General features: G+C 45.0%; 1 pseudogene; it reads left to right on the top strand.

Moving 5' to 3' along the window:
- The first annotated feature begins 16,133 nt into the window (after window positions 1-16,133).
- LOC105489388 (proline-rich protein 13 pseudogene) lies at window positions 16,134-16,678 on the top strand (annotated as a pseudogene).
- Window positions 16,679-16,845: the final 167 nt, after the last annotated feature.

Here is a 16,845-nt window from a genome sequence, read left to right as displayed (position 1 = left end):
CCCCAGGCGCGCGCGCCAGCCAGGCGGTCACGTGGCACGCGGCGCGCGCGGACTTCTGGAAACTGTAGTCCTTTGGGTGTTACTCGTGCCTCCGCCCTCCTAGAGCCTCCTGGGCTACCAAGGCCACGTGGCGAAATCGAGAAGCACAAAAATGGCCGGGCGCGGTGGCTGACGCCGGTAATCCCTGCACTTTGGGAGGCCGAGGTGGACGGATCATAAGGTCAGGAAATCGAGACCATCCCGGCCAACATGGTGAAACCCCGTCTCTACTAAAAATACAAAAATTAGCTGGCTAGGCAGGAGAATCGTTTGAACCCTAGAGGCAGAGGTTGAAGTGAGTCGAGATCGCGCCACTGCACTCCAGCCTTGCGACAGAGCTCGACTCTTATCAAACAAAAAAAAAAAAAAAAAGAGAGAGAGAGAGAGAAGTGCAAAAACCTCACCTGCCAGGTGCTAGAGTCCTCTCTCATGCTACACCGCTTGTTTCGGCGGCTTAACTTTATTAAGGCCCCTGTTAATTGCAGCTGAATAACCATCCCAAAGTCAAGCAATTTCGTGTGGGATTCTGGAGAGTTGAGAAATAGGAAAATAATTTTTGATGGAGGCAGCTGGCAAGGCTAGCCCTGCCTGCAATGTTGTGGGAAAGGACAGGTCCCACAGAAAAGACTAGCAATATGAGGCAATGCCAAAACTATGGAATTTGAAGTCAAATGAGCTGAGGTTTCCACATTGATGTCTTAGATCAATTACTTCACCTCTCCCAGCCAGTTTCCTTATCTAAAATATATACATGATGATGATTCTGCCCTTACAGGAATATTGACATTACTGTAGTAATAACAATTCACATTATGGATTGTTTTCTATTTGTCATGCCATGCCATGTTTTCTATTTGCCATTTCGCAAAATGACCCTATGGAACAGATAGCACCGTTATTCCCATTACATAGTCAATATGTGCCAGTATACTCTGTAAAGTACTATACAAATACTAGGTATTCTTTTCTAGCATAGACTGCCAGTAAATTCACTGAGCTTGCAGAATTATGACAGGAAAACATATTAAAACCCAAAGTAGACTGGGCTCTGTGGCTCATGCCTATAATGCAAACACTTTGGGAGGCGGAGGTGGGAGGATCACCTGAGTCCAGGAGTTCGGAAGGACCAGCCTGAGCAACATAGCAATACACTGTCTCTACAAAAAATACAAAAATTAGCTGGAAGTGGTGGGCACACCCTCGGTCCCAGCTACTCAGGAGGCTGACGTGGGAAAATCGCTTGAGCCCGGAAGGTTGAGGCTGCAGTGAGCCATGATCTCCCCATTGCGCTCTAGCCTGGGCAACAGAACGAGACACCATCTCAAAAAAAAAAAAAAAAAAAAAAACCCAAACTACCTAACTAGAAAGCCATGACACTACTATGCAGCCATTGTAAAGAATGCTATGAATGCATATTTATTCGAAAACATTTTCATGATACATTGAGCGGAAACATGTATAGTATCAAATTTTCATAAGTGAATTATATTAGGTTGGTGCAAAATTAATTGTGGTTTTTGCCACTTAAAATATAATATTTATAATATATAATATTTATATTAATATATTAAGTGATGTATTAACGTAACCTGTAACATAATGTTTACTATAATATTTATAATACCTATGTATATGTGCTGGTAGAAAAAAGACAAATAATATTAACAATATTGCCACTTTGGGTAATAAGATCATGTGTGATTAAAATTAGTTTTTCCTTATGTTTTCTAATTTTTCTACAAGGAATATGAAGTACATGTACAATTTTATTTTAAAATTACTGCAAAAAGTGACTCGGGGCTGGGCGTGGTGACTGATGCCTGTGATCCCAACACTTTGCGAGGCCGAAGCAGGCAGATCACCTGAGGTCAGGAGTTTCAGACGCGCCTGCCCATCATGGTAAAACCCCGTCTCTGCTCAAAATACAAAAATTAGCCAGGTGTGGTGGCATGCGCCTGTAGCCCCAACTACTCAGGAGGCTGATGCAGGAGAATCACTTGAACCCAGGTGGTGGAGTTTGCCATGAGCCGAGATCGTGCCCCTGCACTCCAGCCTGGGCGACAGAGCCAGACTCTTGTCTCAAAAAAATAAAAAATGAAAAAAGAGACTCAGGCATAGAAACCAAACTCAAAATAGTTTTTAATATTGCCTGGCACACAGTCTACTTTCCCCAGACTGACTCAGCAACAGTTATGAGCATCTCCTCAGAAATGGCTTTATAGACCAAGAAGCAAAATATTTTATTTTAAGGGGATCCTATTAGTGAAATTTTACATCCTCTCCCTTTGGTCATTTTTGGATGACTTGAAATAAACAGTCTTGCCTGTGTTCCTAGACAGATGTTATAATGTTGCTAGGCAAATGTCATAAATCAGAGGATAAGATTAGGAATATTTTTTACTACATAGGAAGCATGAGTTAGAGTAGCAATCCTTATGCAACTTTTTTGTACATGTAATGTACAAATTATTATCCTTGGACACCAACTTTCAAAACTGCCTGCAGAAGAATGATGGCCGTGTGTGGTGGCTCACGCCTGTGATCCCAGCACTTTGGGAGGCCAAGGTGGGCAGATCACCTGAGTTCTGGAGTTCAAGACTAGCCTGGCCAACATGGTGAAACCCCATCGGTACTAAAAATACAAAAAAAAAAAAAAAAAAAAAAATTAGCCGGGCGTGGTGGTGCAGGCCTGCAGTCCCAACTACTCAGGAGGTTGAGGCAGGAGAATTGCTTGAACCTGGAAGGCAGAGGTTGCAGTGAGCCAAGATTGCCCCCACTGCACTCCAGCCTGGGCAACAGAGTGAGGCTCCATCTCAAAAAAAAAAAAAAAAAAAAAAAGGTATCATGATAACTTTGATTGACTCGACAGCAACTTCAGTGTCTAATTAGTGCAGGAACAGCAATAGAAAAGCTATGAAATCCTTCCACTAAATCCAATAGGATATCCTGGACTACATCCTGGAATTGAAAGAGGCAATAGTGGAAAGCCTGATGAGACTGGAATGAAGTTCAGAGTTTAGTTAAAAGTATTGTACCAATGCTGATTGCCTAGTTTTGACAAATGTGCTATGGTTATATAAAATATTAACATTAAGGAAAGCTGGGTGATGAATATACAGTAACTCTCTACACCTTGCAACTGTTATTATTATTAAATATTACATTATTCCACCTGGTGGACAGAATAATTTTTTTTTTTTTCTTTGAGACAGAATGTCACTCTTTTTGCCCAGGCAATGACTGGATCTTGGCTCACCGCAACCTCCGCCTCCCAGGTTCAAGTGATTCTCCTGCCTCAGCCTCCCCGAGTAGTTGGGATTACAGGCATGCGCCACCACACCCGGCTAAGTTTCTATTTTTAGTGGAGACGGGGTTTCTCACTGTTGGTCAGGCTAGTCTGGAACTTCCGACCTCAGGTGATCCGCCTGCCTCGGCCTCCCAAAGTGCTGGGATTACAGGCACGAACCACCGCGCCCGGCGGAATAAATTTTTTTTTTAATTTCAGACGGAGTTTCACTCTTGTTGCCACGGCTGGAGTGCAGTGGCATAATCTCAGCTCACTACAACCTCCACCTTCCAGGTTCAAGCAGTTCTCCTGCCTCAGCCTCCCAAGTAGGTGGGACTAAAGGTGGAGGCCACCACACCCAGCTAATTTTTGTATTTTTAGTAGAGACAGAGTTTCACCATGTTGGCCAGGCTGGTCTTGAACTCCTGACCTCAGGTGATCCACCCGCCTCAGCCTCCCAAAGTGCTGGGATTACAGGTGTGAGCCACTGCGCCCAGCCTGGACAGAATAATTTCATATCCCCCAAAAGATATCCACATCCTAATCCCCAGAACCTGTGAATATGTTAGGTTACTTGACAAAGAGAAATTAAGGCTGCAGATGGCATTAAGATTGTTAATCAACATAAGGAGAGTATCCAGGATTATCAGAGTGCACCCCACATATTCACAATAATGAAAAGTACAAGAGAGAGGCAGAAGAAGAATCACAGGGAGAGGTGGCTATGGAAGAAAACCAGAGTGAGCAATGTGAGGACAAGGCATTACTGGCTTTGAAAATGGGAAGAGGCTAGGAATATGGACAGCGGCCTCTACCAACTGGGAAAGGTAGGGAAACAGGTTGTCCTCCAAAGCTCCTAGGAGGGAACACAGCCTTGCCTATGCCATTATTTTAACCCAATGAGACTGTATCTGACTTTGGACCTACAGAACAGATAAGAAATGTATGTTATTTTAAGCCACTAAGTTTCTGGTAATATAGCAGCAAAAGAAAATAAATACACTCAAAAATTAAAAAATAAATAAATAAACAAGCAAAACTAGACTGGGCGTGGTGGCTCATGCCTGCAATCCCAGTGCTTTGGGAGGACGAGATAGGAGGATCTCTTGAGACTGGGATTTCGAGATCAGCCGGGGCAACATAGTGAGACTCTATCTCTATAAATAAGTAAATATTTAAAAAGTGTGATTAAAAAGAAAACTTCTGTTTGAGACCAGCCTGACCAACATGGAGAAACCCTGTCTCTACTAAAAATACAAAATTAGCAGGGCGTGGTGGCGCATGCCTGTAATCCCTGCTACTCAGGAGGCTGAGGCAGGAGAATCACTTGAACTCGGGAGGCGGAGGTTTCGGTGAGCCGAGATCGCGTCACTGCACGCCAGCCTGGGCAACAAGAGCAAAACTCCATCTCAAACAAACAAAAAACTTCCAAATGGCTGCCTGTGTTTCCAACACATATTCAATATGGGACTGTACATTATTCATGCTCCATAGAAAGTAAAAACAAAACAGAAAATGCACCCCAAAAAAATTTTTTTGAGACAGGGTCTTGCTCTGTATTCAGGCTGGAGTGCAGTGGCTTACTCACAGCTCATGGCAGCCTCAACCACCCGGGCTCAAGCAATCCTCCCACCTCAACCTCCTGAGTAGCTGAGACCACAGGTATGTGCCACCATGCCCAGCTAATTTCCTTATTATTTGTAGAGACTAGGTCTCACTGTGTTGCAAAGGTTGTTCTCAAACTCCTGGGCCCAAGCAATCCACTCACCTCAGCCTCCCAAAGTGCTGGGATTACAAGTGTGAGCCACCATGCCCGGCCCACAAAAAAATTATACTTCACTTTGAAAGGCATGCAATTCTATTTTTTTATTATTATTATTTTTTTGCAGATGTCTAACCTTCCCAGTTCATTTTGGTTAGACTATTATAAAAATCAACTGTACTCCAGAAATAGGTTGAGTTACACAGAAAAGCCACTGAAGCAGTGAAATATCCAGTGACATACTGGAGACATTTGAGTGTCAGAAATGGTAGTCCTGTGTAACCTCCTCATCCTCCTCACTACTCAGAGGACTTTCAGCAAGATACTGCCAATCTACACAATGAGGACTGATGCTTCTGATTAAGAGTGTCCATTTGAATCATCATTAATTTGTTCAACATTTATTTAGGAACTCTGTGTGCACTGTGCTGCAGACCTGGTCCTGACCTCATGAAGCTTAAGGTCTGGTGGAGGAGGCAGGCATTACACAAGTGAAAAATCAGGTTAAATTGCCACGAAAGAAAATAACTTAGTAAACTTTTTTTTTTTTTTTTGAGATGGAGTCTAGCTCTGTTGCCCAGGCTGGAGTGCGTGGGGCAACCTCAGTTCACTACAGCCTCCACCTCCCGGGTTCAAGTGATTCTCCTGTCTCAGCCTTCTGAGTAGCTGAGACTACAGGTGCATGCCACCACGCCTGGCTAATTTTTTTTTTTTTTACAGTCCAGAGGTCTTTTATTTTTTTTTAACACCTATTATGCCATGAATTCGTAGGTAAGAGGTTCCAGCAGCTCAGGCTCCTTCCCTTTGGTTCTCACAAAGTGCGCCTCTCTGGGTGGAGCAGGCTGGTGCTTCAGTTGAACCCAGGTACCTTCTCTTTGGCTTCTTTCTTTTTCTGATCATTTTCCTTCACACGTTTCAGGAAGCTATGTCGGCTTTTGGAGTGCTTAATGCGCTCAATATGCACATTAATTCTCTTGGCAAGAAACTTGCACTTGTTTATTTACAACAATGCCAACAGCATGCTGGGGAACATTGTAGACTCTTCCAGTTTTGCCATGATAACACTTGTGGGGCATTCCTTTTTGAACAGTACCCATTCCCTTAATGTCTACAATATCACCTTTCTTATAGATTCGCATATACGTGGCCAAAGGAACAATGCCATGTTTTCTAAAAGGCCTAGAGAACACATATTGGGTGCCTCTCCTCTTTCCCTTTGTGTTTGTCATTTCTGGAAGATGCGGTTCCAGCCAAAAGGAAGCTAACTTTTGTATTTCTAGTAGAGACTGGGTTTCACCATGTTGGCCAGGCTGGTCTCAAACTCCCGACCTCAGGTGATCCGCCTGCCTTGGCCTCCCAAAGTGCTGGGATTACAGACGTGAGCCACCGCGCCCGGCCAGTAAACATTTTTTAAATTAAATAACCAACCATTTCATCAGGTGTTATGGGTTGAATTGTGTTCCCCTCCCCCTTAAAAAAATCATATGTTGAAGTTCTAACTCCTGGTACCTCAGAATGTGACGTTATTTAGAGATAGGGTCTTCTCAGAGGTTGTCAAGTTAAAATGAGGTCACTTGGGTGGCCCCTAATTCAGTATGACTGGTGTTCTTATAAAAGAGGGAAATTGGCCTGGTGTGGTGGCTCACACCTGTAATCCCAGCACTTTGGAAGGCCAAGGCAGGAGGATCACTTGAGCCCAGAAGTTTGAGACCAGCCTGGGCAACATAGGGAGACCTCATCTCTACCAAAAAAAATTTTTTTTAATTGATCAGACATAGTGGCATGCATCTGTAGTCCCAGCCACTCAGGAGGCCGAAGCAGAAGGATCACTTGAGCCCAGGAGTTCGAGGCAACAGTGAGCTGTGATCGCACCACTACACTCCAGCCTGGGCAATAGAGCAAGACCATCTCCAAAAATTAAAATTAAAATTAAAAAATGAAAGGGGGAAATTTGGAGACCAAAACATACACACAGGGGGAATGCCATGTGCTGATGAAGGCAGAAATGGGGGGCATCCTCCTATAAGCCAAGGATCGCCAAAGAGTGCCATAGGCAAGAGTCATGGAACAGATTCTCTCTTAAAGCCCTCAGAAGGGGCCGGGCGCGGTGACTCAAGCCTGTAATCCCAGCACTTTGGGAGGCCAGGACGGGCGGATTACGAGGTCAGGAGATCGAGACCATCCTGGCTAACCTGGTGAAACCCCGTCTCTACTAAAAAATACAAAAACTAGCCGGGCGAGGTGGCGGGCGCCTGTAGTCCCAGCTACTCGGGAGGCTGAGGCAAGAGAATGGCGTAAACTCGGGAGGTGGAGCTTGCAGTGAGCTGAGATCCGGCCACTGCACTCCGACCTGAGCGACAGAGCGAGACTCCATCTCAAAAAAAAAAAAAAAAAAAAAAAAAAAAAAAAAAAAAAAGCCCTCTGAAGGAACCAACCCTGCTAAACGCCTGGATTTTGTACTTTTAGCCTCCTGAACTATGAGACGATAAATGTCTGTTGTTGAAGGCACTGTTCGTAGTACTTTGTCACAGCAGCTCTATCAAACAGATACAGCAGGTAATCAATCTCCCCTCTTGCCCATGTAGACAAAACTGTATACTTGGCTAAAAAATATTACCAAAGTGCCTAAATGTTCAATAAGACGGGAATAATTAAATATGTTACAGCATACCCATCCAACAGAACACGGCAACCTTTAAAAAGAATGTTGGCGCTGGGCATGGTTGCTGACGCCTATAATCCCAGCACTTAGGAAGGCCAAGGTGGGCAGATCACTCGAGGTCAGAAGTTTGAGACCAGCCTGGCCAACATGACGAAACTCTGTCTCTACTAAAAATACAAAAATTAGTTGGGCATAGTGGCACGCGCTTGTAATCCCAGCTACTCAGGAAGCTGAGGCAGAAGAATCACCTAAACCCGGGAGGGAGAGGTTACAGTGAGCAGAGATCATACCCCTGCAGCTTGGGCAACAGAGTAAGACTCCGTCTCAAAAAAAAAAAAAAAGGCCGGGCGCGGTGGCTCATGCCTGTAATCCCAGCACTTTAGGATGCCGAGGCAGGTGGATCACGAGGTCAGGAGATCGAGACTATCCTGGCTTACACAGTGAAACCCTGTCTCTACTAAAATATACAAAAAATTAGCCAGGCGGGGTGGCGGGTGCCTATAGTCCCAGCTACTCGGGAGGCTGAGGCGTGAACCCGGGAGGCGGAGTTTGCAGTGAGCTGAGATCTGCCACTGCACTCCAGTCTGGGCAACAGAGCGAGACTCCATCTCAAACAATACACTGTATTGAAAAAAAGAAAGTCAAACAGTGTATATTGTATGTTCTGTTTGTCTAAAAAAAAAAGATAAAAGGCCAGGCACAGTGGCTTATGTCTATAATCCCAGCATATTTGGGAGGCTAAGGTAGGAGAATCATGTAAGCCCAGGAGTTCAAGACCAGCCTGGACAACAATATCAGTAGCAATGTTGAGATCCCATCTCTATAAAAAAATTAAAAATTAGCCAGGCATGGTTGCATGTGCCTGTAGTCCAAGCTTCCTGGGGAGGCTAAGGTGGGAGGATCACTTGAGCCCAGGATGTTGAAGGTGCAGTGAGCTATGTTCGCTCTACTGCACTCCAGCCTGGGCAACAGAGCAGGACCGGCTCAAAAATAATAAATATGAACAAATAAAGGTAAAGTTAAATCCATACAGATATATATATTTGCTTGTGCATAAGGGAAATATCTCTGGAAGATAAAGAAGAAAGAAATTTGTAATGTTGATTGGCTTCTAGGAGGGGGAGCTGGGTGCCTGAGAACCAGAGTGGGAGGGAGAAGTCTGTGTGTGCACTACTGTGCCTTGTGAATTTTGTACCTAGTGAGCATATCACCTATTCAAAAAGTAAGTATAATTTAAAAATTTAGGCTGGGCATGGTGGCTCACGCCTGTAATCCCAGCATTTTGGAAGGCCGAGGCAGGCGGATCACGAGGTCAGGAGTTTGAGACCACCCTGGCCAACATGGCGAATCCCCATCTCTACTAAAAATACAAAAATTAGCTGGGCATGGTGGCAGGCACCTGTAATTCCAGCTACGAGAGAGGCTGAGGCAAAAGAATTGTTTGAACCCGGGAGGCGGAGGTTGCAGTGAGCCGAGATCGTGCCATTGCACTGCATCCTGGGTGACAAGAGTAAAACTCCATCTCAAAAAAAAAAAGAAAAAAATGTAAATGCTGAAGACTGAAAACTGAAAGAACAATGGATAGACTGTGGTTCAAAGTTAAACAATTCTAGAAAGCATTAGATGACTTTGAACTCAGTAAGTATGTCAGGCAGCTAAAGAGTTTCCTTCTACACTGGAAACTTCAGCTTAGATGTAGTAAAAGAGAAAGAGCAGGGATTATTCATTTGATAGTTTGCTTATGTACTCAGGGTGACTTGCACATGAAAATGCATGAAATACACAAAACTTTGACATTAAAAACAGGAGGAAAAGAGGAATGTGGATGTAAAGTGGAGCCAAGTATCCTTCAAGCCCTGGTAGGCTGAGGTTTCTATAACTACAAGTTTGGAAGGTCTGGACTGCAAACAGACTTCATGTGTCTTTAGAGCTGGAGGGGGACTGACTTTTTTTGTAGAAGCTAAAGGGCCAGAAAAGACCCATACGTAACAGAAGGACCCTCTGCAAGCAGGACCAAGACAGTCCCCAGATTATTGTCTTGAGGCTGTTGCAAGAACAGCACTCAGGCTTCCACTTCCCCAAGAAAGAAGAGCAGACTTTGGAGTCAGACAGTTCTGGGTTGAATTCTAGCTCCCCAATTTCTGAGCTAAACAATTTGGGGAAAGCTACTTAACGTCTCTGAGCCTCAGGTTTCTCCTTATGAAGGTGCTGTGAGAATGAAATTAAGTAATGCATGTATGGCCGGGCGCGGTGGCTCACGCCTGTAATCCCAGCACTTTGGGAGGCCGAGGCGGGCGGGTCACAAGGTCCGGAGATCGAGACCACGGTGAAACCCCGTCTCTACTAAAAATACAAAAAATTAGCCGGGCGCGGAGGCGGGTGCCTGTAGTCCCAGCTACTCAGGAGGCTGAGACAGGAGAATGGCATGAACCTGGGAGGTGGAGCTTGCATGCAGTGAGCGGAGATTGCGCCACTGCACTCCAGCCTGGGGGACAGAGCAAGACTCCGTCTCAAAAAAAAAAAAAAAAAAAAAAGTAATGCATGTAGCATGTCATTTTCAATGTTAGTTCATCTGTGTAATCCAGATGATGGACAGCTCACATGTCTTAGTTGTCAGCCCCTAGCCACTCCTCCAAGGAGAGATGAAGATCAACCAGAATCTGTCCTGGGAAGGGCAGTCAGGAGGGTGAGAGATCTGGAAATTACGGCCCATGTGGAAGGGCTGAAGGAACTGAGTATGAAGAACTAGACTAAAAGGAGACTTGTGATAAATGGAACCATCCTCAGGGGGGCATGGTTAGACTTATTTTCTGTTATGCCAATGAGCCAAATTAAGACCAAGTTTTTAAAGTTACGGAATGCAGATTTCAGCTCCATATAAAAGCTTTCTGAAAACAATATCAGCAGCAATAATTATCAGTTCACATTATAGGTTGTTTTCTGTGAGCTAGGCACTGTTATCTTATTTAAGTCTCCAAACAACCCTATGAGAAAGGGTGCAGTAGAAAGTTATTTAATGACTTAGGAAACACTTCACCATAGGGGTTCAGTGAAATTAAGCTTACTGGTAGTGAAATGGTCTATCTGGAAGAGAAATGAGATCCCAATCACTGCATGTGTTCAAGCAAAGGCTGGCTGAACAGGTAGTAAAATAAAGTTACAACAGCATAGGGAACGTTAGTGATTTGAATTCTAGTGACATGAGAGGATTCCAACAGAGATACGCAGCCAGCGAGCTTCGCAAACGACTGAGCAAGCTCCTGAGCTAGCGTCCTCTAAGGCCTCCTGTGGTGCTATGGTAATGAATTCCTTGCAAGGCCAGCTGTTAGCAGCAAGACTCAGATACTGCTGCAGAGAGTTCAAATGCTCCAAAGGCAGTGACTCCAGCGTTCCTGGGTATTGGCCGCCTGATAAGGTAAGAGGCTACACAATTCATTCTCCAGCCCTCCTGCATGCAGGAGAGCTTAGATGCACTCTACAGAGCCCCCATTCATTCTTCCTTTTCCTGAGCCCTTAGCCTAGCCTGGGGAAAGAGGTTGAGACAGCCTGATCTCTATGGGTCCTGATGGCTTTCTGGTCATCAGAAAAGATGTCAGAGGAGCAGTACTGATGGCAGAACTTAGGGAGGGGGCACAGTGTGGCTGTCACTGTCTCCTTCCTGTCTGGGACAAATTAGGAAGAGTCACAAACTAATAATAGTTAACATGGGGCTAGGTGCAGTGGTTCATGCCTGCAATTCCAACACTTTTGGAGGCTGAGAAGGGAGGATCACTTGAGGTCAGGAGTTCCAGATCAGCCTGAGCAACATAGTGAGACCCCCATCTCTACCCAAAAAATAGCTAGGCGTAATGGTGCACACCTGTAGTCCTAGCTACTTGTGAGTCTGGAGCAGGAGGATTGCTTGAGCCCAGGAGATCACGGCTGCAGTGAGCCATGATCATGCCACTGCACTCCAACCTGGGTAACTGAGCAAGACCATGTCTCTAAAAAAAAAAAAAAAAAAAAAAAAAACCCAGGCCTGGGTGCAGTGGCTTACACCTGTAATCCCAGCACTTTGGGAGGCCGAGGTGGGCAGATCACAAGGTCAAGAGATCAAGACCATCCTGGCCAACATGGTGAAACCCCGTCTCTAATAAAAATATAAAAATTAGCTGGGCATGGTGGCATGCACCTGTAGTACCAGCTGCTTGGGAGGCTGAGGCAGGAGAATGGCTTGAACCCAGGAGGCAGAGGTTGCAGTGAGCCGAGATTGTGTCACTGCACTCCAGCCTGGCAACAGAGCGAGACTCTGTCTCAAAAAAAAAAAAAAAAAAAAAAAAAAAGGTTAATGATGTATCAGAAATACTTACCTATGGCAGGCACTGCTCTAAAATTTTACAGCCAGGTGCATTGGCTCACATCTGTAATCCCAACACGTTGGGAGGCGAAGGTGGGTGGATTGTTTGAGCCCAGGAGTTTGAGACCAGCCTGGGCAACATAGGGAGACCCCATCTGTATTTTAAAATAAATAAACACATAAAATAACAAACGAAAAAAAAAAAAAAGTTTTAGATCTATTAAACTCACTTAATGGTCATTAGGGAAACTTCAGAATAAGTATTCTATGGTTTGAATATATGTGTCCCTTCAAAATTCATATGTTGGAACTTAACCCCCAGGGTGATGGTGTTAAGAGGTGAGACCTGGCCAGGTGCAGTGGCTCACGCCCGTAATCCCAGCACTTTGGGAGGCCAAGACGGGCAGATCACCTGAGGTCAGGAGTTTGAGACCAGCGTGACCAACATGGTGAAACCCCATCTCCACTAAAAATACAAAAAGTTAGCTGGGCGTGGTGGCTCATGCCTGTAATCCCAGCTACTTGGGAGGCCGAGGCAGGAGAATCGCTTGAACCTGAGAGACAGAGGTTATGGTGAGCCGAGATAGTGCCATTGCACTCCAGCCTGGGCAACAAGAGTGAAACTCCGTCTCAAAAAAAAAAAAAAGGAGGCAAGGCCTTTGGGGAGGTGATTGAGTGGAGTGAGGGCTCCTCCCTTCCACTAGTGGGATCAATAGCCTTATTAAGAGGGCTCAAGGCCAGCCTGACCAACATGGTGAAACCCCATCTCTACTAAATACAAAAAATTAGCCAGGCATAGTGGTGCATGCCAGTAATCCCAGCTACCTGGGAGGCTGAAGCAGGAGAATTGCTTGAACCTGGGCGGTGGAGGTTGCAGTGAATTGAGATTGCACCATTACACTCCAGACTGGACAATGAGAGCGACCTCCATCTCAAAAAAAAGGGATGGGGGGCAGGGCTTGAGAGAACTACCTAGGCCTTTTTTCCCCTCTGCCCTTCCTCCACGTGAGGACACAGCAAGAACGCTCTCACCAGACACCAGATATGCTGGTGCCTTGATCTTGGACTTCCCAGCCTCCATAACTGTGAGAAATAAATTTCTGCTTTTTTTTTTTTTTTTTGAGACAGAGTTTTTTGGCCAGGTTGGTCTCGAACTCCTGACCTCGTGATCTTCCTGCCTTAGCTTCCCAAAGTGCTGGGATTACAGGCATGAGCCACTGTGCCTGGCCTATTTTTGCTTTTTATAAATTACCCAATCTGTGGTATTTTGTTATAGCAGCTCAGAAGGACTAAGATGAGGTATTTATTTATTGTCCCCCATTGTACAGCCCCAACAAGTTAAATATACTTCCCAACATTGCAAAGCTAGCCATTGGAGGCTCACACACCAGCAGTCTGTCTGCACAGCCCACACTGTCACTTACTGGAAAAGGCTGTCTCAGAGCTCTTTTTGCCAACACTGCCAGTGTTGGAAGACTCACACTTGGCTTCCTCAGAGTTACCTTGTGTTTCCAGCTAACATGGACTGTAATATCAGACTGTAATACCTGGGTATATTGGTTTACTAGGGTGCCATACCAAAGTAGCACAAACAGCAGACATTTATTGTCTCATAGGCCTGGAGGCCAGAAGTCCAAAATCAAGGCATTGTCAGAGTTGGTTCCTTCTGAGGGCTGCGAGGAAGAAACTGTTTCATGCCTCTCCCCTACCTTCTGCTGGTCTACAGACAATTGTTGGCATTCCTTGTCTTATAGAAGGATCACCCTTATCTCCACCTTCATCTTCACATGGCCCTCTCCGTGTGTGTGTGTGTGTGTGTGTGTGTGTGTGTGTTTACATCAAAATGTCCTCTTTTTATAAGGATGCCAGTCGTATTGGGTTAGGGCCCATCCTCATGACTTCATTATAACCTAATTCTATCTACAGTGTACCTATTTCCAAATAAAGCCTGTTAAATAAAATTTATAGGAGGCCATTGGCTTGGACTGAGCTCCTGCACTAGGCCCAACCAAAATGGAGTCATTAATGCTAAGGTTCCATGTCACCAAATGGAAAATAAGTTGTTTATCTGACCCTCTGAGAAATGAAGAGAGTGAGGGATATAGCCAAATCCCCAAAGAAACCAGTTTTAGCCAGCATGATAAGGACGTCCCCTCTGCTTCAGCCTTAACAAGGAAGTAACTCTGAAACAACCAATCCACTTTTTGTTTTCTGTTCCCGCTTTCCTTAGCTTTTTTCTCTCCATTGAACCAAACTCCTCTGCTCAGCTCTTGGGAACACCCATTTTATTTTATAGGATGAGGTGTTGCTTGATTCTAGAATTGTAAATAAAAGCAGATAAGATATTTCAGCTAAATTTGTTGTAATTTTGTCTTTTTGTTTGTTTGTTTGTTTTGAGATGGAGTCTCACTCTGTTGTCCAGGCTGGAGTGCAGTGGCGCAATCTGGGCTCACTGCAACCTCTGCCTCCCAGGTTCAATCGATTCTCATGCCTCAGCCTCCCAAGTAGCTGGTATTACAGGAATGAGCTATCGCACCTGACCCTAATTTTGTCTTTTGACAGATCACATTCTGAGGCTAGTACCTCAGGGGTTAGGACTTGAATAAATGAATTTTGGAGGGACACAATTCAACCCATGACACGAGGCGCCAACACTACACTCTAGGCGAGATTTGAAGAACTAGAACTGACCTCAGTGGCCAAGAACAGATTTATTTACTGATGTCTTTGAACCCAAATAGGTAAAAATCATTTCCATTTACACTAGGTCATATCTTATAGTCTCATTAGGCAAGGTGAATCTCCCAGAAGCCAGTGGCACGAGCCTGGAAGATTTATGACCTAGGCCAGGCATGTTGGCTCACACCTATAATCCAAGCACTTTGGGAGGCCAGGGTGGGAGGATCACTTGAGCCCAGGAGTTCAAGACCAGCCTGGGCAACACAGCAAGATCCTGTCGCTACAAAAAAAAAACAAAAACAAAAACAAAAAAAAACAATACTTATGACCTACTCTGCACTGCCCATGGTTTTGCAGAGGATGGGGGTCAGATGTCGAGAGGAAAGTATTCTAAACAGCAATGACTCAAACTTCCAAGCCCTCTCCTAGGTCACCAGGTGACTTAGCTGTTTGACAAGATCACTGAAATTGCCCTTTCAAGAGCTACTAAAGTGTCAGAGGAAGAGATTCAAGTAATTTGTTGATTTAGCATTATGGTACTTTCTAATTATAGTGCGTTATTTTTTTCTGTTTAGTTCCAAAACGTTTAGCAAATGTACCCTCCAAGGCACTGTGGGAAGTGGCAAGATAAAGACAGCACTGTCTACAAGGAGCTCACCATCCTGTGAAATACACAGCAGGTAGCCAGCTACCTGTAGTGCAAGATCACCTGGATAAGAAGTGTTGTACAGAGCTTGCAGAAACAAGGGCAAGAGAAGGGGAGGAAGGGAAGGCTTCCTAGAGGTGTGGTACTTCAATGGGGCCAACTCATCACAGGTTATTTTGCCTCCTACAGGTGGCAATGAACCCCCAATAGCACACAACCCTCTTCTGTTAAAGACCACCAGAATACACAACTTCTTAAAAAGGAAGAGCTAAATGAGAGATTCACCAAGGATAGAGGCTTTTCCCTTCACATAATCATCTGAATGGAGAGGGGGAGGGTAAGGAAGATCTTTTACCTTTTGCAATATACAGATACTTCTGAATTATCATTTTTTGAAAGAACATTTATTGTTCATTCCATAAATATTTAAGTATTGATTCTGAACCAGGCACGCTATAGGTGCTGGGGATTCAACGTGTACTATTATTATAATAAAAATTACAATAGAAACACTGAGAGTAGATGACAAATGATTAGACTTTGAAACAGATTGCTTGAGTGTGTGACTGTCATTGATATTGACTTATTTTCCTTCAGATTGTTTAAAGTCTATCTTGAACGTCAACAGTTAAAAAAGGCACCATTAAAAAATATCCACTGAAGGTCAGGAGGGATTTTTATACTATCTGTATTTTTAAAAATCTTCTACAGAGAACACACAGGTAGTGTGTGTTCTACAAGCCCAGGCAGTGGTGGAAAAGTGATGGGGCTGGAGGACACACCTAAACATGTGGAATCCCAATGCCGGGCAGCCAGGGCCAAATCCATATCCCCACAACATCGGGTACCCTAGAGGTTCCAATCCTGCCCACCCACCACCTATCCATCTACCCTTTCCCCCCGGCCCCTTTCCTCCTACCCCAGGAGCTCCCCAGGGCAATCCAGCTTTCCTCCCAGGTGGACCCCCCTCATCCTGTGCCACAGCCAGGGTATCCAACCCTCGGGTCCCTACCCTCCTCCACACCCACCAGCTGCCCCTGGAATGCCTCCTGCAAATCCCTTGGCTCCTGGCTTGGTTGGACCAGGCGTTGACAGTGGACAAAAAGATGCAGAAAAAAATGAAGCTCATAAAAAGATGCACAAGCACCACAAGCATGGCAAGCATTCCTCCTCCTCCTCTTCCTCCTCCTCTTCCAGCAGTGACTCTGGCTGAATACAGGCCCTGGACCCTTCCCTCAAGTCTCACCAGTTCTGCTCTCCCATCAAGCATCAGACACCACGTTGTACTGGGGGAAAGTAGCCCTTATGCTCCCCTGCTTCACCCCCACCTGAGCCTCACCCTGCTGTTGAGCCCTGAGTGGCTAGGGAAAATGGGAAGAGGATTGCCATGGCATGACCATCTTCTTGCTGCTTGGATAGATCACACAGCTAACGA

This window comes from Macaca nemestrina, chromosome 19 (genome assembly GCF_043159975.1).
Source record: "Macaca nemestrina isolate mMacNem1 chromosome 19, mMacNem.hap1, whole genome shotgun sequence".
NCBI classification, from domain to species: domain Eukaryota; kingdom Metazoa; phylum Chordata; class Mammalia; order Primates; family Cercopithecidae; genus Macaca; species Macaca nemestrina.
Note: the sequence above shows the minus strand (reverse complement) of the source record. Positions and strands in the feature narration are given on the sequence as shown.